Raw genomic sequence first — 25,227 nt, 5'->3', positions numbered from 1 at the left:
CACTCTTTCACCCTCTCAGGCCCTAACCTGCAATATAAGGTTCAATTTGAGAAGGAAGCCACAGGGTGGCAAAAATATCTTTCCTACCTTTTAGAATTATTAGTCCAAAGGATCACTTTCTCAACTTTTAGCTCTTGTGTTTTGCCAAATCTCCAAAACCTGCACGGTCAGCTCATGTCACTTTGCCTTTGAAGAATGACTTTTGCAGAAATGCGCCTTTATGTTATGAGAGGCCTTGACACAGGTCCTACTCCCCCAAGGGACTGCCAGGAGGAAGCATCTTCGCATTGGTGTAAAACACCCTTCAGACTTACCGCTCCTTGTGCAAAGTCCCATCAGAGCTAGAAAAAGTTTCATTTCACCTAATACACACATATGCTTTCTTCTGCCAAGAGCTACTCAGCCATTTGTTTGCTTCTTGTCCCCCGCCGCTTTACTACTCGCTTCTGTCTTTTCTAAAACCGATACTTTCTGAAAATAGGCAAATAATGTACAAATATGGACCAAGATGAAAAATGTGAAGTCAGTTCAATTCAGAGGATAAGTCAGGGAAGCTTCCTCACCTGCACCAAGACTTTAAAAGAGAAAAAAAAATGGATAAAAGGAGGAAAGGTATTTTAAAGGGAGGAAATAGCACGCATGCGCTGTGAGCCCAGAGACAGGAAAAACATTAAATAGACTTGGCAAAGTTTAAGATCATTAGGCCAGTCAGTTCCACTACAGCGCTTGTTTTGAAACAAGCAAGTCTGTTCAAATGCAATTAATATATCTGGGAACAATTTGAGCACAGTGCATCTGATGATGCACTATTTCATCAGCAAGAATCCCCGGGTGAATGCGGGAAACTGCATCCCTTGAAGCAAGCTGCACAGGAATTCACAAATGCCTGCCTTGGCACACCTCAAACATCCACCCGCTAGCTCAGTTCACTGCGTATTTTGTGAGTTACCTCCGACCACATCTGCAGTCACGGCCTGACACCCAATCCAGCTTACCCTCCTGATGGTAACTCCCAAGCTGCAATCCGACAGCCGCTTCCACAGGCAAAGTTCAGGACTTTTTGAAAGTAAAGCGCCATATTTCTTACAGTAAGCACTTCTGTATTTCTATAACATTTAACACGTGTAAAACTATGCTACCATTATTTTTCCTCCTTTTTTTTTTCTAATGTACCACTGACAAAGTTTTTGAGTGTTCTGCTCCTAAGACCATGTGCACCATGAGCTCTGTGGCTTTTACTTCATGATTTCTCATAGTATGACGTCACTTCTAGCCGAGCTGACTACTCCTCTGGTCTAAAGCGTGTGGCAGGGAGGACCTGTACCCAGGGACTGCTGCTCATTAGCCATTGTTATCTCACCTCCACTCTGTGTTTTACTCCTACCATCCCATTTGTTAACCAAAATCACCCAAGTTAGAGGCTCTCAATACTCAAATATTTACATACCACATGCTCTGAACTTTCTCAGACAAATTTTAATAAGAGGAGGCAAATTCTCTTTCAATCTATCAAATATGCCCCTTATTTTCCCCCTTAGGTCTCCTCCACCAAAAGTTGCTTTATCTTCCTTCACATGGAATTTAAAGCCTAGATTCATTTAGTTTTGGCATTTGCTGACTTGACTGTATGTCCTAAATGTGCCAAGGTTTCATGCCGGATTATAATTATTGAAAGACACAGACAACACCTGTGTTTGGCCAGATGATTTTCATAAGAGATATCAGTATAATATTCAGTTTGAGTATAATAGTTCCAGCAAAGTAAGAACCCAAGATCAGATGCTCTGACAACACATGCAGCTCAGTGAACCAACTGCATTTACATGCACTGTGCATGCTTCACTTCTAGACAGCATACAAGGTCAAACCGCTAACTGTCAGTTACAATAAGCTTCCAAACTTCTGGTCAATTACCTGGTTAATACCAAAAGACAAGGCTATGACATCATTACGGTTATAATTAATTTACACAGATCAGCTTCCTGTTAATCAAATACATCTTTAAAAGCATTTAATTATTTTTCACCTACAAAGCAACTCTCAGCTTTGTTAAATGAAAAGCAAGCTTGCTGAACTCAACGTGAAAGGCTGTCAGGCTGCTCTAAGACACAAAGGACAAAAGCCTTCACAGGACACACTGCTGCAATACAGGAGCCACTGCCACGTTCACAGCAAACAGAAACAAAGATGACGGATAATACAAGACATCTGAACAGCTTCCAATCATAAAGAAGTTGTCCAGGAACTGGGGGTAAACAGACAGGCTCTGGAAAAAGAAACACCACAGTGCTTTTTGTCAAAATGATATACAGGACCAGCAAAAGTAACGTATGCAGGACAGGACAGGGGTTAAGGGCATGATCTCTGCTAAGAGCTCCACAGTACACCAGCGACATAACCTCAGCAAAGTTATTTAGCTGCTGGTTTCTGACCTGTGCAAGGAGATAATGCAGCCTCATCTGGTGTTGTGACAATTAGATGAGATTATACATAATCGTAAATTGGGAAATGATAGTGCTTTAACCCACATAAACACATGAATTAAAATAAGGCTTTTAAATAGCTTTGAAGTGTTTTTATAACGTAGTAAACAATTAGCATTCTTCTGGGCTATCTATGATCCTACATTTTTAAACAGCATCATGTGATTTAATTACACATTTTTTTTAAATAATAATATGATGGGGCATGTGAAGGGCACATGAAAATAGAAATATTTTTTAAACTAAATTTTATAATAAAATCTCAAACCACAGTTTTTGTCAAGATCATCTTTAAATTAGCATTAAATTTGAGAATTTAATGAGCCTCCATTTCAGGATTAAAAAAAACTATGTCAGATGGCAAAATTTTTATTTTTCTGTCTTTTTTAAAGTGTTAGTCTTCACAGAAATGATCAGATTATCTTCATACAGGAAAAATGAAACACTGGATTTTGTATATAATCTTGACTTTTGCTCCACAGTGAGGTGAATTAGTGTCAACTCCAATTCGGATCCATCACCACTTATGATTTCCAGGATCAATCATAAGCTGGTTCCTTCTCTCACAGACTACAAGTTTTAGTGTAATGAGGGCTCATTAAAGTTCCCCGACTGACAGCCCTTCAGACCTAGGTCCTTAAACCAAGAGGCACACAGGGAGCAGCCATGCCAGCACCCCACCATCACTCCCTTCGAGACGATTTAAGCAATTCCATTCTCACATTTGCTCTACACCAGACTTCTTTGTCTACCTAAAGGCAATTAAAAAAGTGATAGCCATAGCCCCATTTAAATTAACTTATGTAGGAATTGTGAGTGAATTATTTACGTAACGGAAATCCTCCCAGCACAAGGACCAGTCAAGCGGGGAAAAGCATGCCAGACTTCAGAGATGTTTATGTTCCACAAGCACACGGGACGTCCCCCAGTTACCAGGTGGTGGGACAGCTTGCACACCTCATTCTTTCAGTAGCAGGTGAGAGGTGGCTCTCACTCCCATCGGACCCCCACTTCTGGGGGGACCAGAAATCAAGGGTGCTTTTCACTGATTCAAGAATGACAGTGATCAGAGCTGGAATAACAACTCTCTCCCTGGAATCTAAAACTCGTGCAGAGACACAAAGAGCAACAACGCCTCCATCTGATATTCAAAACATTAACTTAAAGAATTTTCCAGATTTACCAAGGTCTACCTAAGCCTCAAGAGCTCAGCTAGCTGATGTCCTATGGTCGGGTTTTTCTGTAGATTTTCTGAGCTTATCCATATACTTCCAATAAACCTCTTGTTCTTGAATAAATTATATGGATAACTTAGTTAACTTAACTGTTTGTAGTCAAAGAACCCTACCCAGATATTAGGGCATTTGCCAAGGGCTGGCAGCAATCCTAGCTCATTTTAAGCATCACCAACTCTCATTTTTTACTGAGTACAACACTCTAGCTGATGGGAGGACCAAAACGTGTAGGGGATATTAACAGCATCTCAAAGGTCTGCGACGGGCGTGCTATTCCCAAAGGAAGAGGCATGCACAGAGCTGAGGATGGGTAACTCCTGCATAAATAAGGCAAAATCCTCTTTCAGTCGTACACTTACTGTATAAACGGACACTGGATGAATAATGTTATCTCAAAAGGGAAAACTGATGGTCTAAAATTTTTCTACTTATACAAGGTTGATGTTTTTAAAGAATACACCTAATTACTGCAGTGATTTTCAAAACACTGGACTCCCTTTGTTCGTCATTGAAAGTAAGACTAGCCTTCACGTTTAATAAAATGTTATCACTTTATAAAAACTTATGACCAGAACTTCAGGACAATGAATCACTTAGATTCACAGAAGGATAGAAGGAAGGAAGGGAGGGGAGGAAAGGAGAGAAAAAGGGAGAGGGAGAGACGGGAGGGAGGGAGGGGGAAGGAAGGAAGGAAAAAGAAAAAAGAAAAAACAGGAATAAGAGGCTTCTTTCAGTCTCATAGCCTTCAGGAAAGAACATGGAAGTATCCTACATGCTTTTCCATGGAAAGCTATCCCCCACCTCACTTTTCACCGTCATGTAGTTCACTAACGGACGTAAATCTTCGTATCTGTCTAATCACGTACCCAGAGAAGAAAACCAATGGATGTGAAACTATAGCAATAAAAACATTAAGCACATAATTTTATGTATCACAGTCTATAGTCCATCATTTATTAAATATTTGAGCATTTACTAAGGGACAAGCTCCGTCCTTACAGGCAACCATGGCCTTGAGAGAGAAGCAGGCACACAAACAGCATGGTAAAGACCTGTACTAGGGCTGTAACATAAAGGTGCATGGAATGTTTGAAAAACAGCAAAAATAAGACGGAAGTTTGATATGGGGTGTGGGAGGGGAGAGAGAAAGAAAACACTGGAGCGGGCATTATCCTGTGGGTAATGGGGAGGAAGGGAGATGAAGTGACCCAGGAAATTCAGCCAAAGCAGTGGAGCCATTTCACAAAAAGAAATGGACTTAAGTCATCACTTGGTGGACACACAGCTACAGTCTGAACACTGAGAAAGCTAAACGGTCCCTTATTAAAACAAAGTCAACATCCCTTGGAAAGAGAAAGAAGCAGCCCTGAATACCTTGCGTGAAAGAAAGGACTTCCCCTCATGGGCAGCACATGCAATATTGTTCCCACTTCTGTTCAAACTTAGCATCACAACTGATTTATTACAATACACATCACTGCAAATTTCTGGTATCTGTAATATAAAAAGGGATCAAAATTTCTTTCCAAGTGTTGCCCAAGAGGCTTTTCTCAAGGGCAAAAAAAATCCAAAACTAGAAGTAGCTGCTAAGACACACCCCCCCAATATATTATTCATATGAAACTGAAGTCATTGTAATACGTATCTACATTTCATTCATAACTATCTTGATATTGTGACTTTGGGTTAAAAATGCATAAGCAAGTTAACACCGTGGAGAAACAGCTGTTGGTGTAATGACAGCATTCCCGGAGCTGAAGCCAGATTCGGGGTCAAATCCGGATGCCATCACTTACTAGTACGTGGCCTTGGACAAATCACATAATCAGTCCTGCTGAGCCTCGATTTCTTTATCCACGAATGAATAAAATTCCCCTTACTTCCTGGAGACATTGGGAAGAATAAATGAAACAGCAGATCATGTAAAAGCACACAGCATAACAGCAAAGTTTGTTTTCCATTCTCCCTTCCTCTCCACAAACTAATGAGCGTTTTACCCCCATGGAACTAGACTTTATTGCTTTATAATTATGATGTGCATGTAACAATGTCCAAGAGAGGAGATGGTAAATAACACCAACATGCCAACCTGAACGCACATGTTGTTAGCTTGCTACCAGCTAGATCTCAAAGGGCTCTTACACACTGTCTATTGCTTCCCAGAAATGTGATACATTTTCTTCTGAATACAGCCAAAATCATCCACCGGCTTTGAAATATCACCATCATGATGCTGCACAGAGTAGCTGGTTGATTGAACGTGACTGCCCCTCCCCCACACTCCAGCTGTCACCAGGATCCCACCCCTACGTGTGAAAAAAGACAATGTGATATTGCTACTCCTTTATTAATAACAAGCTAACAAATACTTGGCATTGGAAATTTTTTCTAAAGTTCACTATTAACTAAAAATTAACTCCTTAGGAAAAATCCTTTCCTTTATCGTAGAAACGCAAACCAGCTGCTTTCATACAACAAAAAAACCAAGGGACAGTAAACACAGGGCGTGTATTTCCACTGACTACTTGTTTCTTTTTCCTTGCGTTATCTGTAATGCTAAACAACAGCCAGTTAAAACACAAAATAGCTTTAACCAGGATACAGCTGTCACAGCTTAGAGGGATTTAAGAAAAACAAAACAAAACTTAGATGATTTCTCAAAAAAAATTGCATAGCTTCCTCTCTGTTTTTGTATAATACGAGTCAGATTGAAGGCTGGATTTTTTTTAAAAATAATCACTCAACTTCTCTGCATTAGGAGCTACACATACGTTTGACATGGCTGAACACCCTGGGAGTTGTCTTCAAACTAGCTTGTGAATTCCACTCAGGAATTCCCAACACTCTTTTTCAGGTACAGCTCATCCCCTGAGGGTTTCTACCCTACAGATGAAGGGTCCGACACCCTGTGCCCTGGACTCCGAGGTGCCAGGGACATGCCTTGGAGTGTCACTGCAGGGGGCTGAAGGTGAGCACCAACTGGCAGGGCCTGTGCCCTTTGACCTTTCTTCTCTTAAAGCCTCTCAACTCCTGAGCTTTACAGGTAAGATTCCGCAAACACGGTCCCCTGCTAAAATTATCTGAGGCCCCCTGCCTAGATGACTAGAACTGCAGCAGAAAAGGAAATTGTCTTTTTAAGGCAATCTATCTTTAGAATGGTTTTTTAAAAGAATTTTGACATATACATGCACTTACCTAACTTAACTGTACAGGTTGTCTCCACCCCATATTTTAACTAGTAAACAAAATTATGACCTAGTATGACTCCTTTGAAGTAGTTTCTGGGCTCATATATTCATATGCAATATACACAAAAATACATGAAATTTTTGATCATTTAAAAAATGGAACATAAAACTTATCCCTTTGCTATCATTAAGCATCTGTATCAAAATATAATAATGATTTCAGCGCTAATAGCATTTTCTTATTCTTTGGTGCATGTTTTGAGCGAGGTCTCATCTCCTGTAACACAGTGCCCCCTTCTATAGCTGACTGTCCCGCTTAACTGAAGATAATCCAACAACCCCTGACCTTGACCTTCCAGTAAACACTCAAAACAATGTACAGAAGATGCTGTTACATGATAGAACTGCTGAGAGTTTTAACTTTCTCCAAGTGTTCACTTTCTCTCATTCACAATGACATGAAAGCTTTGACTATTCACTTCAGCATTTTGCTTAAAAAGAAAAGCAGCAAGCAGCACTGTTGGGTAATGACAAAATTATCTTAATTATAAAAATATTACGGGGAAATGAATGAGATCAAGTTAGGTTTGAGGTGATAACCATCTTTTCTCCCCTGTGCAATGTGCACCAGTTGCTGAGTCTAACAGACATGCTTTGTACTTAATTTCATTCCATTTAATGCCCTTGGGTGGTCACACACGGTGTCACCTACTTTACAGAAGAGGAAATTCAGGTTGGGAATGTGTTAACCTGTCTAATGGACAAGATCAGTACATTGCAGAGGCAGGGTTCAAAGCAGGGTCTGCTCCACCCAAAACCATCACTACAGATCTGCCTCTTTGACACAGAGACCAAGAAAAATGTGGCCTTTGAAAAATGAATGCTTCATGATGGGGCAGTGCTAATTTAGTAGCAGTGATAACAAAATTATTTACAGAAGCTGATGTGCAAGCTGACTCATGTTTCTCTGAAAACTCTCTCGCCCATAATAACTTGTCCCAGGTCCTAAGTCTAGGAAACACTCAGGACCAGTGGACGCTAATTAATGTGCTAAGGCCACAGTGTGGCCCTGATTCTTCTCAGCACTGCCATGAGTCTAAGCTTTAGGGCGGCTGCTTCAAGTCCCGAATATTTCTCTTTATCCCCCCAACACTGACCCCCTGAAAAGGGAAGGAAAAAGACGGTGGTCAACCCTGCAATTGACATTCTGTAAAAAAACAGCAGGTGGAGGGCACATCCAACTGAACTCCTGAAGCGCTTCCAGAAAACCGAGGCACGGAGAGTGTTTACGATGAGGCCTTCTTTGCTACTGTGGAGCTGTATGACATACGGGAGAGAAAGATAAGGACAGAAACGTCTTCAAGTCTTGTCTCATTTCCAACTCGCTACTCAATAGTACTCTAAGGCTAAGGCTGATCTCTGGTCAGTAATCCACCCTGCTTTCTTTACCAAATTCTAGGTCAAGAGAAGGTATAATTAAGCTGAAGAGACCAAAAGGCCAAAGATTTTTTTTTAAAAAAACCACTCTTTTAACACAATTACTAATGCGGTTCTTAAAAACACTACAGCATTGTTATTAATTAGTACATATTGCTGTAACTTTTAACTAAATGTCCTATATCCAAAAATCTCAAATGTATACAACTGAGCATCCATAAATAAATAAAATGCACACTAAGCAGAAGGGGCACAATATTCATGCACTACAACTCATATCTAACCCAGGAAAGAATCCTTCCTGCATAACCTATGCCCTTATTTTATGCAGTTCTAACAAGTTACTCAATTATATTTCATCTTTGAGTGCTTTCTATGTGTGTTGATGTTAAATACTTTCCCTGTATTTTCACATTGAATTCTTTCAACCCTGTGAAGTAACCTTTAACTAACTTGCCCCAGGTCCTACACCTAGGAAATGCTTCAACTGAATTCAAATTCTATTCTCACAATGACACAATGGCTGTTCTTTATCACTACGGCCAGTAATTCTCAAACTTCAGCACTCAGGTGCAAGGGGACCAATTGAAAGTCTTGTTAAAACAGATTTCTGATTCATTAAGCCTGGGCTAAGACTCCAAAATTTGCATTTCCAACAAGTTCCCAGGTGATGCTGATGCTGATGCTGATGCTAGTAGTCCTGGACAATTCAGGAACCCAAAGCACTGCTATTTTTCCAAAATTACTTGCTTTCCCAAGCTCTGCCACGCCAGCAGCAAATTAGAAGTTTTTAGGTTTAAAGATTATTAGAACTAGCAAAAAATGTCATCTAAATGTGAGACATTAGACAGATTTTTAAGAAGCAATTCCAAAGGACTGAAAAAAAAGCAGCAAAGTGTAGCTGTCAGAGTGAACTACCCATTTCGATGACTAAATCATGACTATGCAATAATTTATTTTGATAGCAACGCTTAGCTTCTGCTCCATTTGGAAAAACATTATTTGTGCATGTGATCCGTTTTTGGAGAGATTTTTTTTAAGGCCTGGATACAAAAGGGTTAAATACCCTTAGTGTATTTCCTGTTCCCTATTAAGAGAAGTATCACTACTTAGGTTAAGACTGTTTTCCACACACTTGAGGGAAAGTTACTCTTTCAAGAGAAACCGAAAGTGCAAGCTGTTGGTGATGCAACGTCGCTTCAAACTCCCTGCCTTCAAAAGGAATCCTTCAACCCCCCCCCCCAGAGCCAGCCCCATCCTCCGAGCTTCTCCCTGTGCAGTCGACCTCAAGCAGAGACGGGGATGAAGACGATGGAACCCCCATAAAGTCGCTCCGGGAAACCCAGTCCCGGTTCTCCGACCGGACGAGATTCCCAGGATGCGGAGGCTGCGCCTCTAACCCCGCCCCGCCCCGGCCCCTGGGAGGCGCCCACCGCCGCCCCGCAGCCCCCGCCCCGCCGCTGGCGCCCGCGGCCCAGAGAAAAGGCCACAGACGCGGCTCAGAACGGACAACGGGAGCGGCGCCGAGCAGACGCGGAAACTCACGCTCTCTACGGCCCGCCTGCGTCAGTCCCCACGTCTTCGCAACCACGTGCGTCATCACGCACGGGCGCCCGCTCCCGGACGCTCCAGATCCCGAGGGGCGGGGAGAGCGTGTGATCCGCTTCGCGACGCGGCTGGCGTGGCCCCAGGTCGGGGCGGGGAGGGGGGGGTGCCGTAAAGCGGGGCGGCGGGCAGCGGCGCATGCTCAGTTGCGCGCGCCCGCGCTCTTTTTCTCGCGGGCTGGGGGTGGGTCAAGACCGCGTGCGGTGGCGGTGGCTCGAAGGAGGCTCCGGGGACGCGACGGGGAAAGGACTGCGGCCGAGCGCGGTGTGGAGGGCTTGTGTCTTCGTCTCGTCCTCCAGGCTCTAAGTGACACGTAGCTAATAATAACAACACCTTTTTGCCTTAAGCTGGCCGCCCACCACCCGTAAACCTGCCTTCGAGGGGTTGCAGGTGGGGTGGAGAAGCGGCCAGTGGGCCCCGTCGCGGCTGAGAAACTTCTTTCCGGGCCCCAGCAGCGCCCCAGGCTCGTGGTCCGCGGCGTGGAGGAGTCATGTACTCTGTGAAGTGGATGGCGGGGGATACAGAAATCTTCATGAGTTATCAGATGGCAGGAGAGCTCCCCATCGCCGACCTCGGCCGAACCCGCGGTTACAAAGCAGGCCAGCAAAACAAGGTCGTGCTTTTCCCTCCCCAGAGCTTAGGTCTGAGGTTGCGTTTCTTTGTTTGCCCATTTAAGGACTTTAGGTGTTAAGTGTTTCGGTTAATGTGTCATTTGATGCAATTTTAATTATGGGTTTTGCTTCTGCTCTGGAACAAGTTTTACGTTCGGTTATAGGAGTCAGGTTAAGTTAAATGCTGTATTTATTTCATACAATATGAGAAAACTGTCTTACATGGTACGGAATTTTCTCATAACTAGGGGGATAAATATGCCTTATCCAACGAAGAAACCAAATGCAGGTGGTTTTATGCTGCTCTGTATTTATCAGAAGTTGTGGCAGCTGTGTTTAGATTACTTAAAAACGGCCTGAATCAGAAGAGTTTTGGTTTTCTTTTGTTACTGTGTAGTGCGAGAATTCTTCATGGAAATGGCTACTTTGAAGTTTGAAACTTAAGTGAAGATTTGGCTCACGTGCAGGGTATGTAACAGACTTTCAAGTGATAAAGAAGAATCTTAGCAATTTTCAAGTATGTTCCCTGAGCCTTACAAGTTTTCGCTTTCTTTTAGAAACAATATGCTGATCAGAAAGTTGGCTGATGATGAGAAACGGCATTTCTGGAAATAGAAAGTAAACTGAAGGGTGGAAGGGTGGAGGTGAATTGCCAATAGAAGTGTTTTATACATTCCCTAGAAAAAAAAGTGATTTCTCAAAAAGAGGGGGTTCCCTTTTATCCTGATCCATGATCATATGCATCAGCTTAATTAACGTTAACCCTTATCTTCCATTCTCTAATACCATTTACACCTTTCTATAAGTGCATCATTTTTCTTGTCCTTATCTTAATATATAAAATACAGAGATGGTTTTAAGGGAGACACAAATCAAGAAATCTCAATACAGTAATCTCATAAAAATGTCATTTTATATTTAGAGATTAAGAATATAGTTAGGCAGTTACATTCGATTTCAGATATCATCAGTGAAATCTTTCATAACCATTTATGAGGACAGAAAAACCTAGCTTTTAAAAAATGACCTTTTTTGTCCTGTATGATTCATTGAGCAGACAGGAATTTTTTTTTAAGCCTATTGAAATCAACATTGAAATTGACAAACATGACTTGGATGATAATTGTATATCTTAAACATTAACATATGTGACAGTCAGCAGGATCCTTTCACTGAGGCAAGGCTTTAAAATACCAAAGAATCAATGCCGTAAGAAGTGCTTTCACAAAAAAAGTTATGCAATTATTAAATTACCTTGTAAGATAATTTCTAAAGGCTCAAAAGTATTCATGTATCTTAATTGTGAGAAAAAGCAGCATTATGCACACTATATATAATATTTGAAACCTATGTAATGCCCTGGATAATTTTTTATTTTATCAAAAATGTGTAGGAGAGCAGCAATACCTGAAATTAAGCCATCTGATTTAAACAAGTGTTCTGCAGATGAAAAGTTGTGGTAACAACCTTCGTACAGTTCATGAATCTAGGATTACAACTGGCAGGAAGGCAGATTAGTTTTATTCTCAGTTTTTAAACCTGGATTGAAGGTGAGAAAACATCAGACAACACCACCATGAGCAGATAACACAACTGGATTGTTTTTTTAAAGCTCTTGCTTGTTATCTAATTGGTTTTAATGGATTAAGTATTTTATTATACCCATCACAGAAAGATGTATGAAACTCAGCAAAGAATTTATACCTTTACTGTTATGAAAAAGCTTGCAAATTAATTCAAGAACAACTTGAGAACTATAAAAATAGAAAATTGCATCATGTATTATGATGCTAAAAAGACTAACAGTGACAGACCATGCAAAAGGCAACCATGTGAGATTTGCAGTGACTGTAATGATGTGAGACAAAGTAGACTTTAAGACAAATATTTCTAGAAACAGTCATTGCATAAGAGGGTCAATACATCAAGAAGATACAACCATTAGAAATGTATGTGCACTGGAAACAGTCCTAAGTACATGAAGCAAAAGTTGTTAGATGTGAATGTAGAAATAGACAATAATAAATTGGTATTTTAATTGTACCATACTCTCAGTAATGCATAGAACTAGACAGAAAACCACCACACTATCAATCTAAGATATATAACAACCATTGTGTTTAGTGACAGCAGAATTTATGTTCTTTTAAAGAAGTGTATTCTCCATGATAGTTTACATACTTGGCCATAAAACAAGTCTCCATAAATTTAAGAGATTTGGAACTATGCTAAGTATGTCCTCTGATTACAATGGAATTGTATCAGGAGTAGACAATAGGAAGAAATTTGGAAAATCCCCAAATATTTGCAAATTAAATTACTCTTGGGCCAAAGGAGAAGTAGCAAAGAAAACTAGAAAATATTTTGAGCTGCATGAAAATGAAAACACATTGAAATGTGTAGGTTGCAACTAAAAGAGTAAAGGGTATTTGCTGCTTTAAACACCTATATTAGGAAAGGAAAAGGGTTGCAATATTCTATGCTTCTACTTTAAACACTAGAAAAATGAGAGTAACTTAAACGTATAGCAAACGAGAGGGAGGAAATAACGATCATACTGGCAACAAGTGAAATACGAGTAAAAATAGCGAAAATCAATGAAAATAAAAGTTGTTGCTTTGAAAAGACCAGGGAAATTGATGAACCTTTATTAGGCTGACCAAAAAAAGAAAACACAAATTACCGAAATCAGAAAAGCAATATATTACACCCACCTGAGCAAAATTAAAAGAGACTATGAGTAATTTTATGCCAATGGATTAGGCCATATAGATAAATTAGACAAACTCCTTGAGAGACACAAATTGCCAAAACTGAATCAAGAAAATAAAATCTGAAAAGAGTTTGTATTCATTTCCTAGGCAAACATGACAAAGTAACACAGACTGGGTGGCTGAAAACAATAGAAATTTATGTCCCAGTTCTGGAGGCTAGAAGTTGGAGATCAAGGTTTTGGCAGGGCCATGCTCTCTCTGACACTTGTAGGGGAGAAGCCTTGACCCTGTCTAGCCCCTGGTGGTTTGTCAACAATCCTTGTGTTCCTTGGTTTGCAGCAGTGTCAACTTCAGTCTCTGCCCCCATCATCACGTGATGTTCTCCCCTCATATGTCTGCCTCCTGTCCTTATTCAGACACCAGTCATTGTAGATTAAAAGCTCAGCCCACTCCAGTATGACCTCATCTTGACTGATTACATCTGCTATGACTCTTTTCTAAGGAACACAGTCTGAGGTCCTGGGGGTTAGGACCTCAACATATCTTTTTGGGTGACACAATTCAATCCATAACAGTCCTGTAGCTAGGAGTAAAATTAAATCAATACTTTAAAATATTGCCACAAAGAAAAGCCCAGGCTTAGGTGGATTCACTGATGAATTCAGTCAAATAGTTAAGGTAGAAATGCTACATGCAGACGCTTTCTGAAATAGATGAGAGAGCACTTCTCAATTCAGTCTATGAAGATGTTTACTTCCCTGATACTACAGATAAAGACATTATAAGGAAAGAAAGCTACAGATCACTATCTCTCAAGAACATTAAAAATCTCCGCTTTGCAAACCAAATCCAGCAATGCATAAGAAGGACTATATGCCATGAATGCAAGGTTGATTTAATGTTGGGAAAAAAAAAAAAGGTAAAACACCAGATAGTAAACCAAAGGACAAAAACCACATGACATCTCAATAGATACAGAAAAGCATTTGACAGAATTTAACACACATGATAAAAACTCTGAAAAAGTACAGTTAGAAGGGAACTTCCTCAGTCTAATAGAGGGCATCATAAAAAAACCTATAGCTAACATCATACTTATTGGTAAAACACTGAATGCTTTCCCCCTAAGATGAAGAGTAAGGCAAAGATGTCTGTTCTCACCACTTACATTCAAAATTTTACTGGAAGTTTTAGCCAGTGCAGTGAAGAAAACAAAAGAAAAAGCATCAAATTGAATAGTTGACAGATGACTTGATCCTACATGTAAAAATCTTAAAGAAAACACATGCGTGCGCGCACACACACACACACGCTACTAAAATTAATAAATGAACTTAGCAGAGTCTTTGGGTACAAGGTCTCTGTATATTTCTTTATGCTACAAATTAACAGTTCAAAAATAGCATTAAGGAGATAACTTCATTCCAAATAGCATCACAAGGAATAAGATACTTTGGAATAAATGTAATAAAAGAGATACATGACTCATAACACTGAAAACTACTTAAAATGGCTGAGAGAAATTGCTTTCATGTTCACACACTGGAAGGCTCAATATTGCTAACATGGCAGTTCTCCTCAACATGATCTATGATTCAAAACAATCTCAAAAAATCTTAGCAGGCTTTTTTTAAAAAATGGAAATTGACAAGCTGATACTTAACGATACTAGTGTTTTTCTTAAACTATATTTACAATACGTGAAGCCCATGATGATTTTAGGGTTGAGCAATAGTATTTATAACTTAGAATAAAAGATCTATAATAGCCAAAACAATTTTGAAAAAGAATAAAATTGGAGGAATGACACCACCCAATTTCAAAATACACTCTAAAATTATAACAATAAAGATAGGTTATTACTGGTGTAAGAGTAGGCATAGAGATTAATGGGACAGAATTTAACCTCCAATGTGGTCAGTTGATTTTCAACAAGATTGTCAAGGCAAAGTATAGTCTCTCCAACAAATAATGCTAGGAAAATTGGACATCTATATGAAAAAAAGACTATTAACTTGGACTCATACTTCACACAATACACACACAAAAAAACTCCAAATGAACATAGACCTAAACATAATAGCTAAAGGTATAAAATTTCTGGAAGGAAACACAAGAGAAAATCTTTGACGTCTTAGGTTAGACAAAGGCTTCTTAGCTATGACACCAAAAGCATGACCCACAAAAGAAACACTGATAAATTAGACCTCAAAATTAAAAAAAAAATGCTTTTTAAAAAACATCACTAAAGAAAATAAAAAGCAAGCCACAGACTGGAAGGAAATGTTTGCAAACTTTATACCTGATAAAGGATTTGTATGTGGGATATTTAAAGTATTCTTACAACTCAAGAGTAAGATATACTATTCAGTTAAAAAGAGGGCAAAAGAGTTGAGTAGACACCTAAGAAGATACATGAATAACTAATAAACATATTTAAAATATTCCCAACATCATTAGTCATTAGGAAGATGCCATTTAAAACCACAATGAGATACCCAACATTCCCCTACCTCCCCCTGAGGGACTATAATTAAAAAAAGCACTGACTGTAATAATAAAACACTGAATATGGAGAAACTAGAATCTTCATACATTTCTGGTGGGGATGTAAAATGGTGTGGCCACTTTGGAAAATATGTGATTTTTTTTTTTAAGTTAAACATACACTTAGGATACAACTCAGCAGTTCCACTCTTCGGAATCTACCCAAGAGAAATGAAACATGTCCACAAAAGACTTGTATGCCAATTTCAAAGCAGTATTATTTATAATAGCCAAAAACTGCAAATGATCTAAATGGTTATCAAGCATTGATAGATAAAGCAATAGAAAATACACAAATTGCTGATTCATCCTACAATCTGGATGAACCTCAAAAACAGTATGCCAGTTGAGAGAAACCAGATCCAAAAGATTACCTGTTGTGTAATTCTCTACATATGAAATGTCCAGAAAAGGCAAATCTATAGACAGAAACTAGGAACTAGTAGTGGAAGCTGGGTTAACTGTAAATGGACATGAGAAAAATTTTTGAGGTGATAGAAATGTTTAAAACTAGACTGTGATGATGGTAGTCCAACTCTAAAAATTAATTAAAATCGCAAAGACTCTATACACGGACAATGGCTGCATTTTATGATATGTAGATTCTACCTCAAAGCTGTTTGTGGATGCCATCCTCCAGGAACTTCGAGTCTTGTATAGAAGCCAAGGGATCTACATAAACTTCAGCAAAACGAGATAGAAAGAGCTGACTTCTCTAAGTGAGGTTTAGTTAAATTAACTGGGGACTTAAAAGGAAGCTAACGTTGACTAGAACTGTAGACGTGCGAGGATGCTTTGTGGAGTTGACATTTGAATAGTTTCCTAGAGGTACAAGTGGGATTGGACTTCGATGAATGGAAGAGAATTCCAGGCCAAAACAAACAAACAAACAAAATAGTGAAATGAGAACAATATTACGAGGAATTAATCATTAGGGTGATTTATGTTTTATGTAGCCTTTGAGTGGGGTATTATTTTGATCAATAAGGAGTGAGAAGGGAATGCTATGATATCCAGTATTCTTGGTGTATGAGCATTGTAATGTAGGTACTGGACTAAATGGAATGGAAAAACAAATTTAGAATAATGGGAAAAGTTAGCTGTAGATTATGGATTTAAAGTATACAGAATATTAAATTCCACTTAAAAAACATTAATAATAAAAATGCAATCAATTAACATGTCTTAGAAATTCTTACAATGATCTTGTCTTTGAGTCTTCTTATGGAAGTGTATGCTTTAGAACTGCAGTGGTTTTTCATTGGTTTAAATGAGAAATGTAGAATTAAGAATCTATCATGATTGAGTTCGTTCTATAGCCAATGAGAAAAGTTCTGGAAATAATACGATATTACTGTAACTACAAATAGGAGCGATGCACTTACAGTGGACCTGTGATGGTTAATTATCCTGACATTATTATGGTCATTATTATAATTGCACATCTATTGTCACTAATCAACTCTCAATTAATCTAATGGAGCTGAGAGGAGCTGTGATAACACTAAAATAATTTGTGTTACTCTGCAGGTATTTTAAGGCTTACAATTTAATGCTTAAACTCCTGCCCCTAGATCAGCCGCTCCCTGACTTCCAATCATATCAGAAACAAGATTTTTTTATTTCCTACATTGGGGCACTAAACCAATGGAATCTCATTCTCTCCTCAACTACTGTCTTAATTTTTTCGTAAGGAGCAGTCCCCCCACTGCATAGAAGGTGAAGAAGCTGGAATTTCTTTCTCCCTGCCCCAGTACCCCTGTAGAGCAGGAATGTAAGTAGGAAGCTGTCAGTCAAAGGCTCTCTCGGGACTTGAACTGTAAGGAGGATCTGGAGATGATGAGGCCGTAGTCATCTCAGCGTCAGAAATGGCAGTGCTTCAGTGGAGGCTGAGGACCTCTCAGAGCACGTAGGGGAGGGCAGGGTGTTAGCTTGACCACCTCAGGATTCCCTGAACTTTAACACAACCCCTGACTCTGTACTGCTGAGACCTTCAGATACAGATTTTACTTTCTTACAACTCCGTGTTATTTTAGTAAATTTTAAAATTGTTTTCTCACTCCTCTAACCTCCTGTACGGTGTCACTGATACCACTACTGTGGCCTCTACTTGGTAAGTAAGATAATGCATTTAGACCTCTTATCAGAGTGCCTGGTACACGATGAACAGTAAACATCAACTGTTTTTGTAACTACTATTAGCCACCGTGTGTTGAGTGTCTACCGTGTGCCAGGAACTTCACCTCCACTTTGTAAATGAGGAAACAGAGGGTCAGAGAGTCTAAGTAATTTGCCAAAGCTCACAAACCTAGTGGACAGAGGGATTAATGGTTCAGACTTTTCAATATACTATTTCTGCTTCTGAATATGAAATAGCTAGTACCGCTTGTAGTTGGATTCATCATCATCCACATAAAAGGTAATTTTGTTTTGGCATGTTTACATAAAGTTTTCATTGTTTCATTAATTAAACTATAAAAAATGAAAATGACAATTATTCACTATCCATTTCAGAATTGCTTTCAATGATTGTGTTTCTTTCAATTTTCTACATTTTTCTATTTTGAGAAGTATCTTTTTCTATTGAGTATTTTGGATGAATCTTCCTTAATCTTGTTTTGACTCACTATGATTATTATCTAAAAATTAAATTGGGTTTACAGATGTCCTATTGTTCTTATGTTTACGAGATAATAATAGAATATTGTTGGAGAGTTCCTGTTTCTTTCAAATAATAAATCCTAAATAAGCAGTTTATTTTAATAATCATTCCTTTAACAGCATTTTTCTTTACATCTGCAACTGCCACTTCTATTTTCATATCAACTAAAATTCTGATGCTTCCATGACTACAATGAATAATTTCACTCCAAACTGCCACATCACATTTTCTATGTGCCATTTGAGATCTCGTAGGAGCTTTCCTAAACCACATCTCCTCAAATCTGGCAGAATATATCATGAAGACTGTATATGTGCTTTGTGAAAAGACAATTCAGATAATAAATTCTTAGCAAAGGGAGATCTTTGAATGTCCTTGCTAGGAAAAAGTACTCAAAAAGGAACTTGCATCGAAATATGGGAAATGAGGCTGTGATGACAGCCATGGGTGACTCAGGCGTTCTAGCTGTCTTTCCCGTCTGCCCTCGGTCCCCGGTGATTTTAGGACCTTCTTTGGTTCATGCGAGCACATCCACATGCACATGGACACAGCTCTGTCTCCAGGAACATCTGCTAACAATTAAAATCCCTTCAAAAACACCTTTCCATCGACAGACATAACCTGTTTTTAAATGTAGGGCTGTTGAGGGAACACTTAGGAGAGAATAAATTTCCTCAAAGGTCAATGGGTCAATCTGTCTCCCAGCAAGTGGAAGTCCTGACCAGAGGGAGCTGGAGGCAGAGGGATCTTGATTGGAGGGAACTGGGGACAAAAGACAGAGTTGAAAAATTTGCAGAATTATTGCTAAGCTTTTACCCAATTTACTACAATAGGACTAGGAAAAATAGAAGCCACTAAGTGGAGCAGAAGGGGAGGGAATTTTTGACATCCCCTGTAATCACAGATGGCTCCACCTCACATAATTTAGATTTTTCTTTTTTGGTTTTACTTTAACACACCTGACTTCTAACAAAAGCCTCTCTTTCTCACGGGATTTGTTATTTGCAAGCTAACTATAAAAGTAAAGGCTGTCATTTATCTGAGAATGTTAAATACATATATAAGTGAAAAGGATTTTTTATATTTCACCATTTATTTTTCTTGAGTTATGAGAATGCCAGTCTTTAAGTGGATGGCAGATCATATAAGTTTTCATACTGCCAATGATTTTTTAACTTATTCTGAAATAATTGCAGACTTTATAGAAAAGTTGCAAAAATAGTACAGAGAATTCCTGTATATTCACAAAATATCCTAAGTGTTAACATATGTTTCTTTCTCTCGCTCCCTCTCTCTATATATTAAAATTAATATGTCAGTATATATTATATATATAAACACACAATTTTTCTGAATCATTTTGCTGTCAAACTCCAGTTCATGTGCCTGATGCACAGTGAGGCCAAACTGAAATGTAGGAGTCTGGAGCAGAGAAAGGTTTATTGCAGGGTCCATACAAGGAAAACAGGTGGCTAGTGCTTAAAAATCCGAACCCTGATGGTTTTCAGAGAAGCGTTTTTTATAGGCAAACTTGGCGGGAGCGAGGATCTGCAGGGTGTGTGGCCTTCCTCTGATTGGTTGGTGGTAAGGTAACAGTATGGGTGTAGTTACCCCAAAAACTGGGTTCGCCTCTTGGTGGGTGTCAAGCAGAAAGACACAACCAAGTCAAAGATTAGGAGAAGGAGGGATTTATTACTTCCAGGAAGTGAGAACACTGGGGAGCTGCAGGAAAGAATTCAAGAGCTAGCCACAGTAAAGTGAAAGCAAGTTTATTTACAGAGCTAAGGCAGATTCTGGTCCTACCCAGAGGGTGAGAGCAGGCCCCCAGGGCGTGCCAGTGGTTAGTTTTTATGGGCTGGGTATTTTCGTATGCTAAGGAGTGAGGGGAGTAGTCTAACTATTTTGGGGAAAGGGTGGTCATTTCCAGGCATGGAAAATCCTTTTATGATCAGCCTCAGAACTGCTCTGGCACCACCAGTGGGTGTGTCATTTTGCACGCTGATGTCTTACAGTGACCATGTAATGAGGCTGAAGGCCTTCTGGAAGTCAGATCTTCTGCCATTTTGGGCCTGGTTGGTTTTAAACTGTTTTTGTCCTATTCTGTTTTTCTCAACAGCTGTGTCTTCCTCTTCATTCTTTTAATGGTTGTACCCAGTGTGCTTCCTTCCTGTCTTAAAAGAATAAGCATCTCCACAAAATTAAATACATTTGACTAAATAATAGCCCAGAACTTTAAAATTAATTGATTGAATAAAATAAGCTAGAAAGGAAGAAGATACCGTGGATGGGGCAAGGTCAGGGTGGGCTCGGGTCTGAGAGGCTACGGCAGAAATTGCTGTTACATAGAGCTTTACAGCTATTTCAGGGCCTATTAGCAGTTTTTGCTTCTAATTTTTTGACTTACAATGAACAAGAAAGCATAGACGATTGGAAAGTGTACAGAATATGATTTTCAACTCTCCCACTAGCTACGTGATCTTGACTAAGCCACTCAAGTCCCCCGCAGCTTAATTTCCTCAACTGTAAGATGAGAAAATCACATGTGATTATTTCTAAGGTCTCCTTCAGGTTAAGTATTCTAAGATTCTAAGATGTAGCGGAAAAACTAAGCAGCGCATTAGGGAAAAAACCAAAGACAACGAGATATTAAAATATGACTAGAAGGAAGAGTTGCTGAGCCAAAGAGAAGACAAAGATTTGAGATATAAAGAATCCCATAATCTTTTTTTTTTCTCCCTGTGGATTGAACCCAGGACCTCATGCATGCTAAGCATGTGCTCTGCCACTGAACTATACTCTCTCCCTCTAGGTGGCAAGAATCCCATAATTGTTAACATTTAAAAATTTACTTAAGTTTAATAAAAGCTGTGTTGGTGTAGAAAAGTAGAAAGCATAAGATACACAGTTTTGCTATATTTTGGAATGAAGGAAATAGAACCAAGCAGTCAATAAACTAAATATAACACACAGTTACTTAATAAATATGTCTTGTGCTATGAAGTCTTTGAGAGGCAATTGCAGCTTTATACAAAGAAAATTCCTAAATTATAGAATAATGGATAACTCAAAAAAATTTAAGTTTTAAACATTTCTATCTACTGAGAGCCAGTAAGTCATAGGAAAAAAGAAAAGGAAAAAAAAATAACTAAACAAAGTCAACAAATTTGGAACAAACTCAAGCAAAGAATAAATTGATTATTCTTAATTTAATAGGAAAAAATATATTCATTCACTGCTTTTTCAAAATAGAGAAAACACTGTTTGTTAATCATCATTGCATTCATAACTGGCTTGAATTCAGACAAACTAGGCTTCAGTCTTAATCCCACCCAGAGATCATGTGATCTGACCTACCTCTTAACCGGGGCAATAATTTCTTCCTCTGTGGCTTCTTGTCCAGATTGATTGAGATAAGACATAGAAAGTGTATATCTTAATCACTGGCATATAGTAAGGGCTCAAAACAATATTAAGTATCATATCAACTTTTCCCTCATTCACATTCAAATGTCCACTTTGAGGGGGAAAAACAAACATTTGAGTGTCAGAAATAAAAGAGGAAGGAGGTACCAGAAGCCTAGAGGAACAGCAGGGGCTGTAACTTGCCCATCTTCCTGGACCACTTAACAGGCCCTATTTCTTCAACAAGATTCTTTGAAAGATCAGTTGCCTTTCAGCAACCCCCATTTCGATCTGTGTTAAAAGCTTTTCTGAACTTACTTTCAAAAATAAAAGTTATTTTTTAAAAGAAACATTTACTTTTCTGTGGGCTTTATTTTAGAGTATGCACCTGAGAAATATAAGACTGCACAAGAGTCTTGGGGAGGAGTGATGACTAGCCATTAGCCTAAACAATGCTTTGCTATGAATAATACATTCGCTTGCCCTTTCTTTGGTTGGGTGAATAAAGCACCTTAAAAGGAAAATTGAAACAAGGGTTTACTACTTACTTTTTTAGGTTTTTTTTCTTAGGTCCTATGAAATACTGTTTAGTCCGTGTCAGAAAAAGAGTCATCCTCACTGATTAAAATAAAACTGTCACTTATTGAACTTGTGCCACGTCCTTTATTCATCAAACTACATTTATCCTCCTAATGAGTCTGTGAAGTAGAATTATTATCTCACTTTACTGACAAGGCACTGAGAAGCAAAGTGACTAGTACAAGTTTACAGAGACAAAAAAATGAGATACTTGGAACCCAAACCTAAGTCATCATGGATTTATGCAAAAGGTTGCGCTGCCCTAGCTAAAAGGGAGACCTAAACTGCAGGAGAGGAAAGAAATGGTACCAAGACATGTAGTTTTCAAACATAAACCTAGATAATAAATTATTAACAGATTTTTAACTTGAATTTTCCTGAGACTTATTTTCAGTGCACATAATCAAGGGAGGAAAAATAATGAATGGAAAGTTTTACATTTTCATTGCCAGGTTATATTTGATCTTGGGAAAAGGCAACCCTACTGAGGCCTGACTGAGAAATAATATGAAACATTTTAACTAATTTTTTAATGGAATGAAAGAAATGTAGAACATAGTTGCCCATCGAATATTCTTGGGCTGTTAATCACATATGATTGCTTTGAGGTGAGTTTTTTAGAATGGTTTTAAAATTATTTACTTTCATTTTTGGTAAAAGACTGTAACCAACTGTGTTTTCTGTAAAGCAACAGTCTCTCTAAGCAGGATCTTTCCTTTTGCTGTAAAAAATACACACCAAATAAAATATGCACATCAATTAGACATGGCAAATTGTGTAGCCTCTTAGAAAGACTTGCGTTAGATTGGACCTTCTTATGATTAATGGGCATTCTGCGAACGAATTAGCCCAGATTCTGCCCAGGAGCACAGTACGGGCATCCCAGGAGGATGCAGTAGAACAAGTCTGAACGTGGAATATCTGTCTTCATCATCAAATACTGTTCAAAAGCAATTGGTTTTGAAGTACCCTTAAGACAGGGGTCACAAACTCCAGTGCCTCGAGGAGGTAGGCAGGTGATATAAATGAGTCAAGTGGGCTGGGTAGAAGAAAGCATTTGAAACATGGTGGTGACAAATGGCACCTGACACTTGGCTGTAGTGTCAGGGAGATGATCTGGAGCCATGGGATTATGGCAGACTGGCCATCAAAAGGGGCAGCTGCTTTTCAGTTTTGGTTGACTGAGGCCATTTGGGAATTGAGGGGGAATGCTTTCAGATCATCTGATTTTTAAACAGAAATTAGAATTTCAAATTTTGATGAATCATCTTCTAATGCTTCATGTTGACAATTCATTTTAAAAATGCTATTTGAGCCCGTTTTTAAAGCTACTCATAAGTACACATCTGGCCAGCTGGCTACCAGTTTGCCACTTCTGATTTAAGGAATTAAGGCAAATAGTCATAGAAGTAATACCTGAAATGATACCATAGTTCTGAATATTTATACCTTTATATTAGCCTTTATACACATTGAAAATGCACTTAAGTTGTGTTTTCCCAAAGCAAACAGGGAAGATGGTACCGACCTAGGGTTCTGTGTGAAACCATAAAGTATATTTCTCGATATGTGAACTATACACTGCCTACTTCAGAATTAACTAAAGAGCTTATTTAAAATGTGCATGCTGGATTTGCATTAATTAGGTCTCAGGTGGCTCCTAGCAATCTGACTTTGTACAAACACCCTGATCCCAGATGATTCTAAAACAGCCATTAATGTAGTGCCTCCCTTTGAGAATTTGCAGGCTATGTGGTCATTGCACTGCCAGCCTTAATTTCTGTATCTTCCCTATTCCCCCAGGCGGAGACAGCTGTGATTTAAAGAGGGTTAAATTTTGGATCCTTTGGGTTCCTGCTTGGTTGGGTGATCCAGAACACATCTGCTTTTGGGTCATTCAATTCCATAGTTATGGGTTGATACTTCATAATGACAAATGGCTGTCTCATTAGCTTGCAGTTTATGGTAGCTCAGTGTATGTCTTCATTTAGCTAATGTCTTAGTGGGTTATTTCCTCATGGCTCCCTACTGAGTATCAGTGTAATGTACCTGATCGGTGCCTAGTAAGTAATTTTTGATTGACTATTATAATGCATTAATTAGAACATCGTCAACTAGGCCTACCAGATCAACTGTCTGTGACTGAACTGAATAATCATTTACTTTAACTCACTAGGCATTTATTTAAGCCAATAATTTGACCAATTTTTAGCTCTCAGAAAATTATTTGATGACATTCGACCAAATGAACCCATCCTCAAAATGATTAATATAACTTCTGACCTTGCCTGCTCTTATGTCCAAAGTAAACATATTATTAGGAGTATATAACTCGTTACGCACTCTTACCCTGGATAAAAACAGTGTCTTGAAAGTGTTATCATCACACCATTTTAGACACTGGAAATATTAGCTATGGAAAATGCTGATAGACTGTGATGTTCAATGAACTACACATTTTAGCGTGCCTAGGGAAAACCACAATTGAAATGTAAATTGTCATTTTGCTTCAGTGAAGAAATGAACCAAAACACAAATTTTCTTTTAAGAACATTGAGATCAGGAAAAGGTATTAGACCTGTGTCTTCTATCCGGTGTTCACAGCCTGTAAACAACAGCATTTTGGGTATGGGGCCCAGTTTAAGAGATTATTCATCCCTTAGCCTGGACCACAAGTAGAGATGTTTCTTAAATTATTCCAAGCACTATTAGACAAAAGAAATTTTTGACCTCCGAGGTAACCTTCTCTAAAAGATAAACTGAT

General features: G+C 38.9%; 1 protein-coding gene and 1 long non-coding RNA gene across 3 annotated transcripts in view; one reads left to right on the top strand and one right to left on the bottom strand.

The window, feature by feature from the left end:
• The window catches only part of RHBDD1 (rhomboid domain containing 1), a 113,803-nt gene extending 103,779 nt beyond the window's left edge, over positions 1–10,024 (bottom strand). For both annotated transcript variants that reach the window (XR_001459405.3, XM_015242361.3), the window contains exon 1: positions 9,889–10,024. The gene's annotated coding sequence lies outside the window, so the exon portion shown is untranslated. The remainder of the gene's footprint in view (positions 1–9,888) is intronic.
• A 122-nt stretch (positions 10,025–10,146) lies between these two features.
• LOC140696484 (uncharacterized) lies at positions 10,147–11,234 on the top strand. The gene is made up of 3 exons (XR_012072915.1): positions 10,147–10,561; positions 10,957–11,027; positions 11,117–11,234. It is a non-coding gene; the product is annotated as an uncharacterized lncRNA (long non-coding RNA).
• Positions 11,235–25,227: the final 13,993 nt, after the last annotated feature.

The sequence above is a fragment of the Vicugna pacos genome, chromosome 5 (genome assembly GCF_048564905.1).
Source record: "Vicugna pacos chromosome 5, VicPac4, whole genome shotgun sequence".
NCBI classification, from domain to species: Eukaryota; Metazoa; Chordata; class Mammalia; order Artiodactyla; family Camelidae; genus Vicugna; species Vicugna pacos.
This window is presented reverse-complemented; position numbering and strand designations above follow the sequence as displayed.